Genomic DNA, 18962 nt, shown 5'->3' on the forward strand with positions numbered 1-18962 from the left:
TCATTCGTTAACTACTGGGTCACTCCACTAAAGCCCAGAGTTGCACTCCCCTCACTGTAGATATATTATGTCCACTCGATATGACCATGATCAGTAAGTTAACCCTTCACAGGTTATCTGTAATAACAACTGGGTCAAATGGTTGTTTTACCCCCAAGATTATCTCTTGTTCTTTAAATCCCGCTGGTCCTCTAATGAACAGTTCGTTTGTGATCTGATCATCAAACTGAGTCCCTCTCGAACCAACGAGAGGGTGAGGCCCTTTATTCAAGACTTAGAGTCAGCACTTAAAGGAACAACCTCTGTACTATCCTAAATGCGAGTAGGAGTGAATTCCATCTTGCACCTTATGTCCCTAGCTATTTACCCAGTCTTACCCCTGAAATGAATGTTTATTGAGTCGGTGTTGTTGACCCAACCCTCACCTATACAAATCTAAGGATAATCCCGAATAAGCAAGAGTTCATAGTTAGCTCGGGATTAAGGTCAAGTTACATAAGTCATCGCTTTGAAATAGTTAGTCTTAAATAGTAAACAACGTTATAAAGTAAGAGTGGCTTATTTCGTGGTCCGATCGTGTACAAACTCATTGCACAAGACGCCCCCATTCCTCATGTCATGACATGTACGAATTAGGATCACTTCGTCTATAGCACTTTACAACTCTTTGTAACAACTACAGAGTAGGCTGCATCTAATAGTGTTACTAGAATAAGACACCCAACCTTATTCATACACTATAGACCATTTTGACTATTTTACTTGAATCTGATCCACTTTTATGTCTCCACATAGAGTTCAAATATTCATGTAATAGTCATGGATCTTTTAGTTTATTGGATTTATTTCTAAAATAAAATAAGCAATTCATATATTTAATAACAACTTATTGAATTTTTCAGAACAAGTTTTATTGCTTACAAACCACGAGTTTTAGGACATAAAACCCAATAGTGAGTTCGTGGTAATTTCTTATGAGGATTTTAGCTTGAGTTGTAGAATCATCTACAATTTGATTTTGGTGATTGCACGATTCGAAAACTGAACGGGAGGTGGTAGAATGTTTACCGAAGAACTCGATAAAAGTGCCTTTTGATGGGTTCACGAGGTTTTGTTTTGTTGCAATCCCTATTATTTCTATTGTTATTTGTGATTGTTCTTGCTCGTTTTCTTACTTTTGAGTTTTGGATGTGGAAATTTTTGCAACCAATTGATTTCTTTAGTTAAAATCTTGAGTTTATATTTATATTTTTGGTTTAATTTGATAGAAGGATGACACATTTGACATGTCTACTGACTCTGAAGAGGATGTTTATGAGGTAGATATTCTTTAGATTCATCTCCCTAACACAACAGAGTTCATGAAATAGCTATTTATGTACAATGAGTCGTGGGTAGTGTCTTTACACATAGTAACTTTACTTTGTCTCAGAAAGCAGCATCATTGTCTTACTTTTAATCAAGTTTCAGGAAACTGGATGGATGCCCTGCCACATTATGGCTAAGGATGAATCAGAAAATATTTTGTGTTGTTCCAATTTATCTTAAAAGGTTAGAATTGTCTCTCTATTTGTTTATCTATTCTTGATTGATTCTTTATTTTTATACTACATTTCTTGGAATGTAAATGTTCCCAGTTTTCGAAGTCTGAATTTTTGGAAGGTAAATGTTTAACTTGTGCTTATTTATCACTCCTTTTTAAAGTATTTCTCCTTTTGCTTGTTGTAATATTCACATATGGGTCACTTGTGGGTTATTAATGCATTATGGGTCAGTTTTGTAGTTTATTAAGTTCATGAATATAGACAATAAATAGAGAAACATGTTTTCCATCCATGTTGAGAAGTTTGTTCCTTTATTGGACACAGCTTCCATGTTTAGAGAGAGCTTAGATCATATTGGTGAAGGAACTCTATATAAAGAGAACCTGGAAGTAAGATCGTTCCAAACCTCATTATGACAGAACATACACATTTATAATCAAACAACAATAGTTATGCATAAACTTAAAATTACAGCATGCTTCCAAAGGAAAATACTAAAGATCGAGTGAACTTAACCTTGAAGAACTTTTCTTCTTGTTTCCCTCGATCCAACATTCCAAACGTTCAACAGAACGAACGTCACCCCTTAGTAATCTCCTCGAACAGTAACGAGCGACACTCGACCTTTGAACAGTAAGCAGACACCACTAAGAAGCTACCTTGGTATTCTCAGTGTGAAAATCTAGGAGTTGTGGGTTCTAAATGAATTTGGTAGAGGGATGGAGGAACTGAATGATTGTATAAATGATCGAGTAAGTGGGAGAAAACTGGAGTCTATCGTATAGACTGAGTACTCGATTGTTTAGAAAACGAGTGTCTATCGTATAGCAAACTCGATGCACGATCATTTCTGCTCTCAAGCTATCGTATAGCTATTTCCTTTTGTGCGTACGATTATCAATCGCTTATCAATCGCATATTAAAAAAATGAAACCAATTTTCATTTTATCTATCTATTTCCATAACTAATCACAACTTCTCACTAAGTTCGTTATTAGGAGAAAAAACCGAAACCAATTATCCCATAATTGATTTAATTACAAATAAATAAAATATTCATAACCTATAGTTTTAATATCACATCTCATACAACATATAAACCATAGTTCTTTTTCTCCTTTATGGCATTTAATAATAATTCCTCCATTAAATGTATCTAATACATCAAGTCAATTATATCACATATAATTGAATCAATTTAATTATATCATATATAATCAAATTTCCTCTTGAACACTTCAAACTAACCCAAAAACTGATTCTCAACATGCATCCATTGAGCTACCAAGGGGACATTATAGACTTATAGCTTGAAGCTCCAATGGTACGTGAATAACTGACTAAACTTTTTAATCATGATATTCGCCATCCCTAACTGCCGGACACTCCACTAAAGACCGATAACTGCATTCTTCGCACTACATATATATTTCTATGTCTATTGTGTAGGATTGTATCAACAGTAGTGAAAGCACAAGGATCATCTAAGCACTCAAATTCACTAATTTTGGCATAATATAAAGCATGCTTCTGTAGAAAAATGGGTTTCAAGACATACCTCTTGTAGAACTTCTTCAAAGCTCCTTCTCCAGCTGCAATCTTCTCCATATCTTATTGTAGACCACCTCAAGATCTTCTCCACTATTCTCTTCGTGCTCCAGATTGAGTTGTAGGACTCAAAATAAGCTTGAATCAAGGGATGAAGGAGAAAAGCTCACTACTGCAACCTTGTTGAAGATTCTTTAAACTAGTTTTTCTCTCAAAACTCTTTTGATTGCATGCCCGATTTTCACTCCAATCTCTTCATTATATTAAAGATCAACATGAAAAGAGAAGAGCTACATGAGTTGTAGCTCATGCTTCGAGAAGACAAAGGCAAGATAAATGCTTCATGTGTGAGCTATTTAGGTGTACAAGAAAAAAACAAATACAAAACAATAAACTAGGGCACAAAGGCCTAGTACAAAAATACTCCCACTTGTCCTAGTCCAGCCGCGGATGGTCCCGTAGACCCATGTTCTGAAGGTGACCCTCAAACATTGTACCCGTGAGAGCCTTCGTAAATGGATTAGCAACATTGTGCTTCGAAGCTATCTTCGTGACAATCACGTCCCCTCGATGCACAATCTCTCAGATGAGATGGTAATTCTACTCTATATGCTTGTCGTGCTTATGACTCCGAGGCTCTCTGGAATTTGCCACAACACCATTATTATCACAATAAAGAGTGATGGGCTTAGACATGTCTGAAACAACTTCCAGATCAGTCAGAAACTTCCTGAGCCAAATGGCCTTCTTAGCAGCTTCACAAGCTGCTACATACTTGATAACGAGTAGAAGTGCACATTATTACAGTCCTAAGTTCTTAAACAATGCTGGCTTGCGCTGATAAAATATGTTAAATTGCGTCTAAAAGCATTAAGTTTACAACATTGTGTCGCATGCGTTCATCGCATAGAAACAATTGATTTTTGTGTTTTTATGTAGAATATGCATTGACACAAGGTGAAAAGCGCGATCATAAGAAATCAATGGTCGAGCGCAGCATCACCGCAAGGCTTTGCGGTGATTTGTGTTCGCAAACATCTACTCAAGAAGGATTGCCACATAGAGTCGCCACAATTTGGTGGGCGCATCTGGTGAAAGGCATAATTAATCACGATGGGACAAAAAGCTAATGACGGTCGAATCCGAATTAAGTTGATAGCCGCTGACGATAACAACTACATCCAGCTTTTCGGTGACAAATATTCGGCACATCAGTCAGGGAATTAAAGCCATCCCATCCGTGTAATCATAAGAAAGAAGCCGCTTTTCACCCCGAAGCTCTATAAATACTGAAGGCATCCTTCAAAAAAGGAGTTCGGACACTTAGAGAATTTTTCCATAGTTTAGCCTTGTCCATAGTTTTCCTTTTTGTTTGAAGGCGGAGCAAGAGAAGAGCCGAGACACCAGAAGATCGCTCAGGGAAACTCGAGAGAGAACCCTGAGGTGTAAAGCAGAGAGCGGCCTAACTCTCGCGAGAGCGAGACTATCTTTTGAACACAAGTAGAAAAATAGTGTAAAAGTCTGGGAAGCAAGAGATTACTACCAGGCTCTTTATTCTCTTCTTGCATTGCTATTCTGTACTTCAAATTTATATTTATACAATGAAAATTCTTATTCTACACTGTTCACTCTCTTAGCATACATGAGTAGCTAACTAATCGAATGGGTTGAGAAGAAATAAGCTAACATGACCTAGGATTTTCATTGCATGCTATTATCTTGTTTTATGTTGTGCCCAATACCCCTTTAGAGCTACTAGAGAGAGAGTCTAAAGAAAGAACCTAAAGACTCGAGAGAGTTAGGTTAGAATCTAGACTTGAGAGAGCGAGATTAGATCGGCATAAGCAAGAGATAGGGACTTAGAGATAAGCTCTGTTTGTCAACCTGCATCGCATGCACCCTAGAGATAGGTATGATATTATGTGGTTGCATTATTTGTGTGGTTTTCATTTTGTCATCACATAAATAGGAATAGAGGCTTATGTGTAGGCCCTGTAGACTTATCTCATATATCGCATGCGTTCTAGCATTAGACGCCGTAGCATTTACACCGAGGGGTGGTTTACTATTGTATGTGTTGCATGATCGCATAGCATGAATGCATCCTAGGAAGTGTTAGCCAAAATCCTTCTCAATCCGTTCACTGCATACTCATCGCATCTTCTGTTTTATCAACTCTTTTTTAACTTCGCCGCATTTGTCTATTTTCATTACCGCAACAATAACTCCAACAACTTATTTATTTATTTGGTTACCACAAAGTTTTCCTAAAAATTACCACTGCAATCTATTTTTCCAAGTCCCTGAGTTCGACCTTGGACTTACCAGGAAACTTAGTGGGGTTTACACTTGGATTTTGCTGAGAAAACTTGAGTGTTCAACGTGTTTTCATCATCGCATTTTATCAATAATTCCACATCATAAAATAACGCATCAATACTCACCTCCATAGTGGAGTCTACGATGCATCTCTGCTTAGTGCTTCACCATATTACAACTCATTTGTTCAGAGTGAACACTGATTCTGAAGTGGATTTCTGAGAATCCTTATCAGTTTAAAAATTAGAGTCCATGTATCTTGTAAGGATCAAATCATTAGATCCATACAATTGGAAGGTGATAAAATTAAATAAATGAAGAAAAAGGTTATCATTGATTAATTGAAATGGGTTTTTAAGTCTTTCTCATTCATTTCAGTTATTTTGTGCTAGATATGGGGCACATAGCTATTGTTTTGGGTTGATATGATGCTTAGGATGATCAATTCATAACGATTATTTATATTGAACAAATGGTCATAGTTACATTGGAAAATAACTCAAAATAGCAGAAAAAATAATAAAAAAACAGCATAGGATTATCAGTCAAGGTAAGTATTTTCTGCATCATTTCTACAATGTAAATTTTTATAAAGATATGTCTTTGAGTGTTTTTACTTGATTGATTAAAGTGTGTTTTGGATGTTTAAAAGTATGTTTAGAGCATTTGAAAGTGATTGAACTGAAATGTCTTTGAGTGTTGTAAGTTTTTAGTTGATTTTGTTAATTGTCGACTTGAGAAACTTCTTGATATGGGTTTGGAAGTTCTCTATTATATTGCCATCTTATAATTATGAGCACAAATACAAGGTAGAAGGAAAGTAGAGTAAGGGTAGAGGAAAAGGAGGAAAGAGGAAAAGATGAGAGAAGTTTACATTGACTACAATCCTTCAGTTTAATGTGCCTTTATATGTTACAATGTATGCACCCATTTGTTGAAAAAGGGTTTTTATGCTGGAACTAGAAAAGTAGAGTTTGCTCATTTGTTATTTGGTTTTCATGCTAAAATAACATGTATTGAGATTGTCTTACAATTATGTCTTATTCATGATCCTTACTCTTAATCATTTCTAGAATCGAAGCATAAGCATTCTCCAAGAACTGGAATTTGTGTTATAGGTTCTAACCCTTTTTGCACAATCTTGTTGTTTTTGTAAGTTTTAATTGTTGAAAACTCTTTTTAGACCCTTTTAGATTAGATTAGGTTCTGTAAATTAGTCATTAACTCACAGATATACTTTAACTATAGTTTAGACTTGGTTCGAGGTGTATGAATTGAGGTTTGAAATTATTTTGGGTAAGATATACTTCTTGAGTCCTAAATTAGGTTTCGAACTAAATTCTAACATTGGGACTTTGGTTTTTTTACTTCAAGAGCCTTTCAATTATTTTAATCTTTGGAGTCATTAACTCAAGAAGTCTTTTCTCTTTTGTTTAATCTTTGACTTTAACACTAGTAAATAAATAAAACATTTTGAAGTAAATCCTTAGTGTGTGATAGAATGAAAGCCTCATTGATTTAGGCCTTGTAGCTACATTTTCTAGTTACTAAATTACAGATACATGTTCTTCTTGTAGTTAGTACAACCCTCTACAAATTTTCAGGTAATGTTCAATGTCTTGGATTGTTCTGTTTGCAGGTTAAACTTGTAGAATGCCTTTAAAGTATATAGTTCTTGATATTTCCTTCAATCAATTGGGAGGGCTTTGCATATTGTGCTTCCTTGAGAAGGTATTCTTTTTTAGTAAAGTAAATGTATAAGTTTAAATTAAGTTATATGTTTTATTTTTTTTAGTAAAATGCCTAGTAAAGGATATGTTTGTTTGATTCTTTAAACCCTTCTTTTTAATAAAATACCTAGTAAAAGATAGTTATTGATATGTTTGTATAGCTATTCTTTTGAGATTTTCTATTTTATGTTTTGTAGGTGGTTGGGATAATTCATTTGGTTGTTTCTCTTGGAATTATCCTTGTGACTGAAAGCTTTTGAAACAGATTTTTGTGACTGCTGCAGTTAGGTTTCCTAGTGCATTGTTTGGAATGTTTTGTATTTTTTCTATCTTATTGTTCTGTACGTTTTGTAATCCTGTAAGATATATTTTTTTATGTATTTTCTCTTAGTTATAAGATATATTTTTTATGTCAAATTTAATTAGGTAGTTGGTTTGAGTATTAGTGTTCTGGAAACTCTGGTAGTTTTGTTGAGAGAAAATTGTTGTTTGAATATTGTTAGAAGTGCATTTCTTTGAATAGGTATTAAAGTAAAATTTTTTTGTATTGTTGGTAGTGCTGTCATGTTGCCGAAATTTTTCTAAAACATAAGAGTTATAAAGTTAGTTATAGGTTAAAATATGGTAATGTTCCTTAGTTAACATTAAAATTTGGGATCATTACAATGATATTGTGCAGCTATGGTAGTTGTTTATGGGTTGAGTTCATTTCTTTCGTTATTTACAAATTGCTTATATTAACTCAACTTATATTTGTTTGTTTATACACTCTCATATGACATCGCCGCATGAGTACATGGAGGTTCTGGATAGGGGGCATAACAAACTCATCCATAAAATAGAGAAAGGAATAGCAAGTTTTGCATTCATTCCTTTTGGTAAGTCTGTATAAATATAGTTTCCATAATTCATGTAATTTCTTTTATTATGATTTTTTTATTTTTAACTTATTCTTGATTTTATATACTTAAGCAAGCATGTCTTCTTTGCAGATTTTTTGGATAGTAATGACACTCCAAAGTAGACAACTAGGTCTCTAAATCTTTAGTTAATTTTTTGTATTTGTTCAAAGTTAAGTTGTATATACAAAAGCAATTAAGATTTTATTTTGGAATTTTTTTGATACGTAAGCAGCCAATATTGTTTTGTAAGTATAAATTTTGTTATTCTCTTTGGGAGCTAACTATTATTCGTACTTTGTGAGCAAGACTTAGATTTAAATTTTTGTGTTTGTTGAGATCTTAATATATAAAAACAATTCTTTTTTGTGGATAAATTCTTATAATGTTCTTTTTAACTTTTTGATCGATATTAAAAATGGATTAGACAATGGCATTTAAAAAAAACAAACAATAATTGAAAAAAACAGATAATAATTTTGAGCTTTAATGTCAGTTTAAAACTAACATTAAAAGGCTTTAATGTCGATTTTACACCGAGATTGAAGATGGTGTACAATGTCGGTTTAAAACCCACATTAAAGACCTTTTATAATACGATCTTCAATGTCGGTTTTCAACCAATATTAAAGCCTTTCAATGTCCGTTTTAAACCGACATTAAAACCCATAATTCTTATAATGAAAGTATGTTTTTATGTTTAAATCTAAATCTTTTTATATTTTTTTAATATTTAAAGTTTTAGGATTCTATCTAGAAAATCATTTAGTTATTGGATTTGCCTAATTAAGTTTTGTTAAATCTTCCATTTTCATCCATCTTCTTTTAAATTTAGAGAATTTAGAGGAGTTTACATGTGAAACCATTTGTTTATTATTTTATATTGTTTTGTGTTAAAACCTCCTTCCTTCCTTAATCGGGCTTCTTTTTTTTTTTTTTTTTTTTAATTTTTTCCTCCACAGGTAGTAATGTTCAATGAAGTTAAGAATATTGGAAGTGATACTAAAAATAATAATAGAATTTATTAATGAAAGAGATTGCATCAAAGTACTTTGAATGTTTCATTGAATTATCAATGAAAGAGATGGAGAAAAAAATTAATTTCAAGATTTTCGTTTACCTCGTTTGGTAACTATTTCGTTTTTAATTTTTATTTTTTGAAATTAAGACTTCAATGCAAAAATAGTGGACAAATTAGTTGACCATTAGACCACAACAGACGTCAATACAATTTAGAAAAATAATTGCCAAGTAGTAGAAAAATAGTAAAAAATAGTGCAAATTCAGGGATCCAACTTGAGCATGGAAGGCAAGAGACAAATACTTTACCACTGGAGTATGAGGGCGAGACGTTTTTTAAAATTGAAAATCGATTTTTAAATTCCTTCACAGTTCTGAAAACATTTTTAAAGCTGAAAAAAAAACCAACTGGATAGTGTTGAAAACGGCAGGACACTCAGAACGACGAATAACAAACGGTCAAGGCATGACGATCAAGCAAAAAAGAAAAACTTACAAAACAGAAACTCGTTAAAGGTCGAGTCATGGAGCTCGCTCTCTTTAAGACGTTTTACAGCTCTGCCCGAGTATGCAAACAGGTCTAGAATATTGCCACGTCGTCCCCAGGATAAAACAGCCAAAGAAACTTGATCGAAAATGCACCGTTACCGACCAGAACACACATCCTTTCTAACCCACTGCTTGGAAAACGGAAAATGGAAAAGTAGGAGAGGAAAGGAGAACATTCGAATGGGAGTGAATGAAAAATTTGTGTGTATGAACTACTGAAGGCCACACCTTTTATAGGCCTTCAGCGTGGAATGATAGAGTGAGAAAGAGGCGGAGAGCCTCAGAATGTGCAAGGCTCGCATGGATGACTCGTTGCAAGGGAGGACTTTTCTTTTTTCTGATTTTAAAATAATAAAAAATAAAAATAAAAATATTTTTATAAAAAACAATAACCACACACACGTGCCATCGAACCCACATTGGTCTATCTCCTCACTCCCTCCAAAACATGAGTACCCCTTGGGGCCCAAATCCAAAGCTCAAGATTGGAGTATATAAGGGAGGCTTTCAAATCAAAATTTTTCAATGTGGGATTCTCCAACTAAAGATTGGTTCCCTCTTATTTTTGAAAATTAAAATTTCACCCAACAATCCCTCACTTGGAAATTTAATCAAAAAGAGAAAAGAAAAAAAAAATTCATCGAGCAGTTTCAGTCTATACAACATTATGCATAAACAAAGGTGTCTTACGACTTGAACCTTTACATAGTGTAGATGATTCAAAATATACTAGAGTAACCATTGGTTTTGAACTCTATCTCTTACAGCATCTCACACAGAGTGTCATTAGGGTGTAGTACGAAAGCCCGTGCTTTAAAGCCTAACACGCATATCCCGGTTTAGTGAACGCTCTAGAGAGTTTGCCTAAAAACTCCATAGGAAGCGGCCCTCACTTCCACATTCACATAGGTGAGTCTATTAAAAGTACTTCTGTAGCTAGGTACTCTACTTGTCATCAAGTATAGATCTCATTAAGAACTGAGTTCAACCTGTCTTATGCTTCAGGATATCATGCTCCGACTATAAGTCATAGGAATAGAACTCTGTGTTTAGTTTAGCATGATTCACTATATATCACTCGTGATCAGTTATTACCCATTGAACCTGTTTCTTGGGATCTCAGTCTACAAGTTGGGTTTTCCTCACCGTGATTCATCTTTCTATAGGCATGAGTCCCATCCTTTCTGAGGTTCTGAAAACCTTGTCTCTGGCTAGTCCTTTTGTCAAAGGATCTGCCAAATTTTTATCAGTCCATATATGATCCACTCTAACTGCACCAATAGTGAGAAACTCTATAATTGTACTGTGCTTATGACGTATTTGTCGTCTCTTTTCATTGTAGTGATGGTTCTAAGCTTTTGCGATTGCTGCAGTACTATCGCAATGGATCAATATGGTTGGTAGTGGCTTTTCTCATAAAGAATATCTGATAGGAGACTTCTAAGCCAGCCTGCTTCTTTACTAGCTGTTGATAGTGTTATCATTTCTAACTCCATCGTAGATTGGGCAAAAATAGTATGTTTCTTGTGTTGGGAATGTCCTAAAACTCGCAGTTTATGTTAAAATTTTATTTAATTAATAACAATGAGTTGTTGATTTTGCATCTTATTATAAAAATCCAATAAACGCATCCTTGGCTATAGTCTGAATGTTGTAACTTTACGTAGTGATATAAACAAGATCAAGTTGACAGTATATAGCCTAAATGGTCTAATAAGTATATGGATGAAATTGGGTATCTCATCCTGGTAACACTATTGGATGCGGCTCACACTGTAGTTGTTATAAGAAGTTGTAAGGTGCTACAAACAATGTGATCCACAAATCATTCATGTTGAGACATGAGAGTGGGGGCATCCTATGCAATGAGTTTGCATATAGATTGGACCACGAAAATAGTCACTTTTCTTTATAATGACCGTTTACTGTTAAAACTGACTATTTCATTTATTATATAACCTAGGTTAACTCGATCTTAATCTTGAGCTAGCTATGAACTCCTGTTTGTTCGGGATTATCCTTTGATCTGCAAACGATGAGAGTAGTCCAACAGCACTGCTCAATAAGCTTACCATTTTGGGAATAAGACCGGATGAATAGCTGGGGACATAGTCTTGCAAGATGGAATTCACTCCTACCCTATTTAGGGTTAGCAGATAAGTTGTTCTCTTAAGTACTGACTCCAGGTCTTGAACAATCGGGGCCCGTCTTCTCACAATAGAGAAAGGATTTGATTCATAGAGATTATGAATTAGAATTTTTCATTAGAGGATCAGTAGGAACTTAAGGAACAAAATATAGTCACAGGGGTAAAATAGTAATTTTTACCTAGATGTGATTACAAACAATCTGTAAAGGATCGACTTACTAATTATGGTTACTAAGTGGACATAATATATCACAGTGGGGGGAGTTCAACTATGGGCTATGGTGGAGTGTCCCATTAGTTAACGAATGAGGGTTAGATCGGACTAATGAGTTTAACCGATTAATCTCGAATCGTTGGAGCCCATGATCTGTAGGTCCGCGAGGTCCCCCTACTAACTCGTAAATGGATATGATTTAGGTTAGCTTGAGAGATTAGTTTGAAATGTTCAAATTAAACGAAACAAGAGAATAAATATTTAAATATGATTTAAATATATATTTGATATTAAATTAATTATTTTTTTAAATTAATTTATGAAATTAATTTAAGAAAATCAAATTTTGAATTAAAATGATTTAATATCATTTTTTTTTTTAAAAAGAAATGAAAAATAATTTTGCATGATTGTACATAATGGAAAAAGAGTTTTCTCCATTATCATCATCTTTATACTCACACACAAACCATGATCTTCTCTACTTTGATTCTCCAAGCATGAGCTGCAAGCCATGCACTCCATCTCTTTGCATGTTCATCTTAATATATAAAGAAGATTGGAGTTATTGGAGAGAAGAATAATCAAAGAATTTTGAGAGAATTTTTTCTGAAGAAGAAGTCTTCTTCAGCTGTGCTGCTGTGAGTTTCTCTAGTTTCTTCACATCTTTAAGTTGTTCTTGAGTCTCACAACTCTGCCTAAAACTCCAAGAGCATAGTAGGGAAGGCTTTGAGGTGGTTCACGTTGATAACAAGAGGAGATAGCAGCTAAACAGGCGTTTTCTTGGAAAGTTCATCAAAGGTATGTTCATAAAACCCACATTTTGAGAAGAGCATGCTTTAGTTTATGCCAAAATTAGTGAATTAGAAAACTTATGGATCCTTGATACTTCCACTGCATGTTGTTCTACTCTTTCAATTAGTATCAGAGCATCTTTTAAGCTTTCAATCGGTCTAATTTTGGCAAGGTGAGTGTTTTTTCATGAGATATGTGAAACTGATGCACTACTATGGTTTTCTCTGTTTTGGCATTTTAATTCTCTTTAATTTCTCAATTAAATTTGTAATTGGCTCTTGTTTGATGAGCATTTATGTGTTAGCAAGAGTCTGTAATTTATTTGGAGTCATTAGAGTTGAAATTAAGATGTAATTAAAGAAACAAGCAAAGGAGGTCGAGCTGCTGTTAGAGTTTTTTCAGCTTCTGCTAAATCTGTTGCTGAGGTCCAGTTGCTAAATGATCATTTAGCTCGAGACGTTACACGATGAGAAGATAAGCTAGACGATCGTTTAGTAATATGCGCTGGTCGTTGTGATGTTGAATGCTAAATGATTGTGTACCTGCGAGAGCTAATTGATGCGTTCATTTGCTATACGATAGCATTACACGATCGTTTAGTTTTTGTAGTGGGAACTAGACGATTCATTGATTTTGCTAAACGATGGCGCTATACGATCGTTCAGCAATGATGCACGCTAAATGATGCGATGAAATGCTATGCAATAGCACTGAGCGTTCGTTTGGTCGCGAAGCTAAGCGATCGTGTGGATAAATGCTATACGATGCGATGATGTTCTATATGATGGAGCTATGCGATCGTTTAGCCGCGGGCGGATACTAAACGACGACTTAAATGTGCTGGGCGATGGTATTATACGATCACTTAGTATTATGCGTTGAAGCTAAGCGGTTGCACTGCGATGGAACTAAACAATCGTCTAGTCCTATGCGATAGAGCTAAACGATCCTTCAGGTTTCAGGAAACACTATACGATCGTGTACTTCCTCACAACCTTAGGCGATGACACTAGACGATTACATCTAGGCATTACACGATCGGCCTTAGCAACATATTAAGGTGTGACCGAGAGCAACCGGTTCGACCGGTCTATTCAAGGTTCAATTCGGTTCAGCCTCAAATGGTTGTGGTTAGTCTGGTTCAGACTCGTCCAGCCCGGTTCAAGTTGTTTTGGGTTTGGTTTGGAGTGGTTTGAGCAATTTAAAGACGGTTTTGAAGCTATTTGTAATAGTTAGCTGTTTGTTTGCTTGTTTATGCCAAAACGAAAACCATAATAGTTAGTATTTAATTGTTTATGCATGAGATGTATGTGATAATTAAATAAATTCATGTATATGCATACAGTATGCCATGTAGATTTAAAACCCCACTGTAGGAAGCATGTTACATGCATTGACAGTATGTTATAATTGTTATAATATATATTATGCATGTTAGGGTTATGTTTAATATAATAGTTATATTAGATACCTTTGTTGAATGTTGTGGATGTTTAAGCATGTCTAAATTTTGAACAGCTGCATGCTCACTTAGGTTAACAACTAATTTTAATCGTTAAAATAGATTGTTGCCTTATAAAATACGGTTACAAACTCATATCGGTTCATAAACCTATTTAAGGTTGGGGGTACTTAAGTTGACGGTTTACGGAACACCTCCTACCTGCGGATTATGAACGAACAATTGAGAGTTGTTAACTAATTTTATGAGCTTGCGTGAGTGATGTGAGGTAATAAAATGGTTTATCACTTAGACATTTTAGGTTAAATCCAATTATAAGAGTTATATTTGGATAAACCACTTAGACTTAGGTTGTATGAAATTAGCTGTCATGCCTAAGTAAATTACCCAAACATTTAGAACACTTCAGTTGGAGATTAACAATATATTTGATATATAGTTATTAGCTCTTACGTTCTCAAGAGTTCACACTGTGAGATCCATGCTCGGTTTCTTGTCGATTTTACCTCGACTGCTCCATATGGAAAGTGTTTGCATGGGTCAATAACAAGGTGAATGAGGGAAGTGGTTCATAGTAAGTGAGTGAAGGAAATGTGTCAACATTGTCCTAAGGTTTCCTCCATTAGTTTGAACCGTGAGATTCCTATGTTGCACCTGCTATCGTTTTTATGCGGCACTAGCTAGTCGTTAACCGCGGCAATCCCTACAGAGGGTTGTAATATAGGATTCGGAATAACCCAAGCTTCAGTAAAATGAATAGGGTCTTATAGTTCTGTCTTGGATATTATCTTCTCTCTCGAAGGCATATTCATACTTTCCTATAAGATCTGAAAATGGCGGGTCACACTTACAAGAATTACTAAGTGTTTTTAAAGATCTTGACCAAAAACAATAAACAAAAAAACTATTGGGATATGAGTTATTCTAGATAATAGTATTTGGTTAAGAACTATCTTGCTTCTGTGAAGGAATTCTTGACTGCCCCACGGTAGCACTTGTTCTAAATCACTTAAGTATCGTTGCAAATAAATAAAGATTTATTGGGTACTTTATAGTTTTGCTAAAATGGATTTAGATGCATATTTAATAGAATTTGTTTAAAATGTTTTAGCAATGTCGCACTTGATTATACAACTACTTTCTTCTGACAAATTTAATGGAGAGGGTTACTCCAATTGGAAATCAAATATCAATACAATATTAGTAGTAGATGACTTGAGGTTTGTGTTAACGGAGGAGTGTCCTCCAGTTCCCAGTTCAACGACGACTCGAAATGTTCGGGATGTTTATGATAAGTGGGTAAGGGCGAATGAAAAAGCCTGGGCCTATATCTTGGTGAGTATATCTGATGTACTCAACAAGAAACATGAGGTCATGCCCACAGCTCGTGAGATAATGGCATCATTACAGGAGATGTTCGGGCAATCGTCATCGTCTGTTAGACATGAAGCCATTAAATATGTGTATGTGACACGTATGAAGGATGGGATCAACGTGAGAGAACATGTTCTCGACATGATTCTCCATTGTAACATCGTAGATGTCACGGGGCTATGATAGACGAAACAAGTTAGGCGAGCATGATACTGGAATCTCTTCCTGAGAGCTATCTATCGTTCAGGACAAATGCTATCATGAACAAAATCACTTATAACTTAACGACGTTGTTGAATGAATTGCAAACTTATAAATCGATGATGAAACTCAAGGTAAAGGAAATAAATTTTATTTCTAAATTGAAAATTTTTTACAAAGGGTCTATGTCTGGTACGAAACCCATTGATGATAAGAAAGCTGGTCCTTCTTCTTCTTTTAAAGATAAAACCGTACAGATGAAAAAGAAAGGAAAAGGGAAAAAGAAAACCGTTGCGAAGAAAAACAAAAACAAAACTCCCAAAGGAAAATGTTTCCATTGTGAAGAGATTGGGCATTGGAAGCGTAATTGCTGAAAATATCTGGCTGAAAAGAAAGCAGAAAAGAATAAACAAGGTATAGTGGAAAATTCTCACCTTACTTGGACATTAGATTCAGGCACCGCTAATCATGTTTGTACTTTTCTACAGGAAACTAGTTCTTGGAGAAGACTTTCTAAATATGAGATGACTTTCAAGGTGGGCACAGGTGAAGTCATTTCAGCTTAAGTAGTAGGAAATGTGAAGTTGTTTTTTGGAGATTCTTTTATCTTACTCAAGAATGTGTTCTTTGTGAAGGATCTCATAAAGTAGAGTTCCATAAGCACGTTCGAATCGCTCCGATCTCACCGTAACCGAAATACAAATTATATACATTCAACACACACAATTATGCACATAAATCTAATTATCGACATGCTCAGAACAAGATAAATAAGTGGAGACAGAGTTCCATACCAGTTAAAGACTATCTTCAATCTCCGGAACTCCAACACAGTGGACCTTCCAAATGTTCTACCAATGCCCGGAAGAAAATGTCGACTGCAACAGCACGATCAACACGAACTCACGACCATAACGGGGACAACACCACCACTAATGAGCCTTGGGTATTCTCAGAGTAAAAACCCAAAGGGTGGGCTTTGGTGAATTTGGTAGAGGACGGAGGAACAACGAGTCGTGTAGGTGATATACAAGTGGGAGAGAAAACGATGCTATCATATAGCAGAAGTGCTTACCGCATAGAGGAATTAGATAATGTAGGATTTGCTGAACGATCGTTTAGGAAAAGGTAAACGATCGTTTAGCTAAATCGGCACACTATACGATCGTTTAGAGAAGCTATTCGATCGTCTAGGCGACAGTGTGCGATCGTTTAGCGCGAGGTAAACGATCGTCTAGGCGGAGATGCGACAATCGTATAGGCTCTCGAGTGATTGTCTTCTTTCACCAACGCGTGTTTCACGAATTCTCTTTAGGCGATGAACGACGATCGATTGCTCGATTCAAAATGAAAACTTTTTTCATTTTTAATCCATCGGTTACCATAACCAACGCTACCCACTACCTACGTCCAAACGTGGAAAAATGATTAATATCATATAATTAATCAATTAATTAATTAATAAATATAATCATATTATATTTATATCCTATAGTTTGATATCACATATCTACAATAGTATTTTCTCCTCTACTTGAGTCATAAATCATTTATATATCTATTTCCTCCAAAATAATGTATCTCATACATTTGCTAATTATATCATATATAATTAACCAGTCCAATTATATCATATATAATCGAACTTCCTCTTGTCAATTTAAACATTTCAAATTAACCCAAATACTGGTTCTCGACTTTTATCCAAGCTACCCAGGGGACCTAATGGACCTGTGGCTCGAAGCTCCAACGGTACGTGATAGATCCATGAGATCCACCATCCGTTAATTGTCAGTGATTCCACTAAAGAACAACAGTTGAACTCTTCTTACCATGATATATTTATGTGTCCATCGGATATAACTAATTATGAGTATGATGACCCTTCACAGATGCTCGTAAGTACAGCTAGGCCAGTTTACCATTTTTTCCCTGTAGTTACATCTCACTCCTTAAGTACCACTGATTCCTCTAATGAACAATACAACATAGTCCAACTATGCGTGAACACCTCTCGGGCCAGGAGAAGGTGTGTGGCGCATATCGTTCAAGCCCCGAGATCAGCTCTTAAGGGAGCCATCTATCTACTTCCCCTGCCTCGGGGAAGGGAGTTGAATTCCATCTTGTGTAGCTGAGTTCCCAGCTCCTAAATCAGACGAATCCCCAAAATGGTAGGTTTGAATCGCGACCTGGCCACTCGCACCCATAAAAATCAAAGGACCGCTTTCAATGGCAGGAGTTCCCAACTCACTCAGGATTGAGGTCATGTTACCTATGGTCATCCTAGTGAAGTGAAGTCTCTGTCATGAATGGTGTTATATAACGACACATTAACACTTCATGGTTAGGTCTTATACAAACTCTTTTATAGGATATCCCTGCTCGCATGTCCCCAACACGAATGATCAGGATCAGACCATTAGTGACAAGTCACAACACTTGTGACCATTCCACAAAGCGGGCCGCATCTGTAGCATTACCAGGATAAGGTTTCCCTCCTTTATCCATTTACTTACAGACCATTTTGGTTATCACTCAAGACATGATCCACTTGTATGTCACCACATACATGCTTGAGTCACATACAGATAACCAGAGATTTTATGTTTATTGGTTTGTGGTAAAGAAAATAAAATAATTAACTGAGCAAAATACAAGATGTGAAGTAAATATCATATATTCATATCACAGATGTTCGTATATACTGTTTACAAACTACAGGACACGAGACTTTAGGGTATCAACCCCAACATTTTATACCTAAGATGAAAAGAAATCTGATCTCCATTTCTTGTCTTTTAGAGAATATGTACAGTGTATCTAATATAATGAAATATTTGTTTATTCAAGAGGTGTTCATATTTGTTATGCTAGACTTGCAAATAACTTATACATATTACAACCAATAGAAGCAAAAGCTATTTTAAATATAGAGATGTTTAAAACGGCTGAAACTCATAATAAAAAGCGGAAAAATTCTCTTAACGCCTATCTTTAGCACCTCAGGCTTGGTCACATTAATCTCAACAGGATTGAGAGATTGGCAAAAAACGGTCATCTAAATCAGTTAGAAGACAATTTCCTACCTCCATGTGAATCATATCTTGAGGGAAAATGGTGAAAAGATCTTTTTCTGACAAAGGTCTTCGTGCCAAAGA

This window comes from Benincasa hispida, chromosome 5, assembly GCF_009727055.1.
Source record: "Benincasa hispida cultivar B227 chromosome 5, ASM972705v1, whole genome shotgun sequence".
NCBI classification, from domain to species: Eukaryota; Viridiplantae; Streptophyta; class Magnoliopsida; order Cucurbitales; family Cucurbitaceae; genus Benincasa; species Benincasa hispida.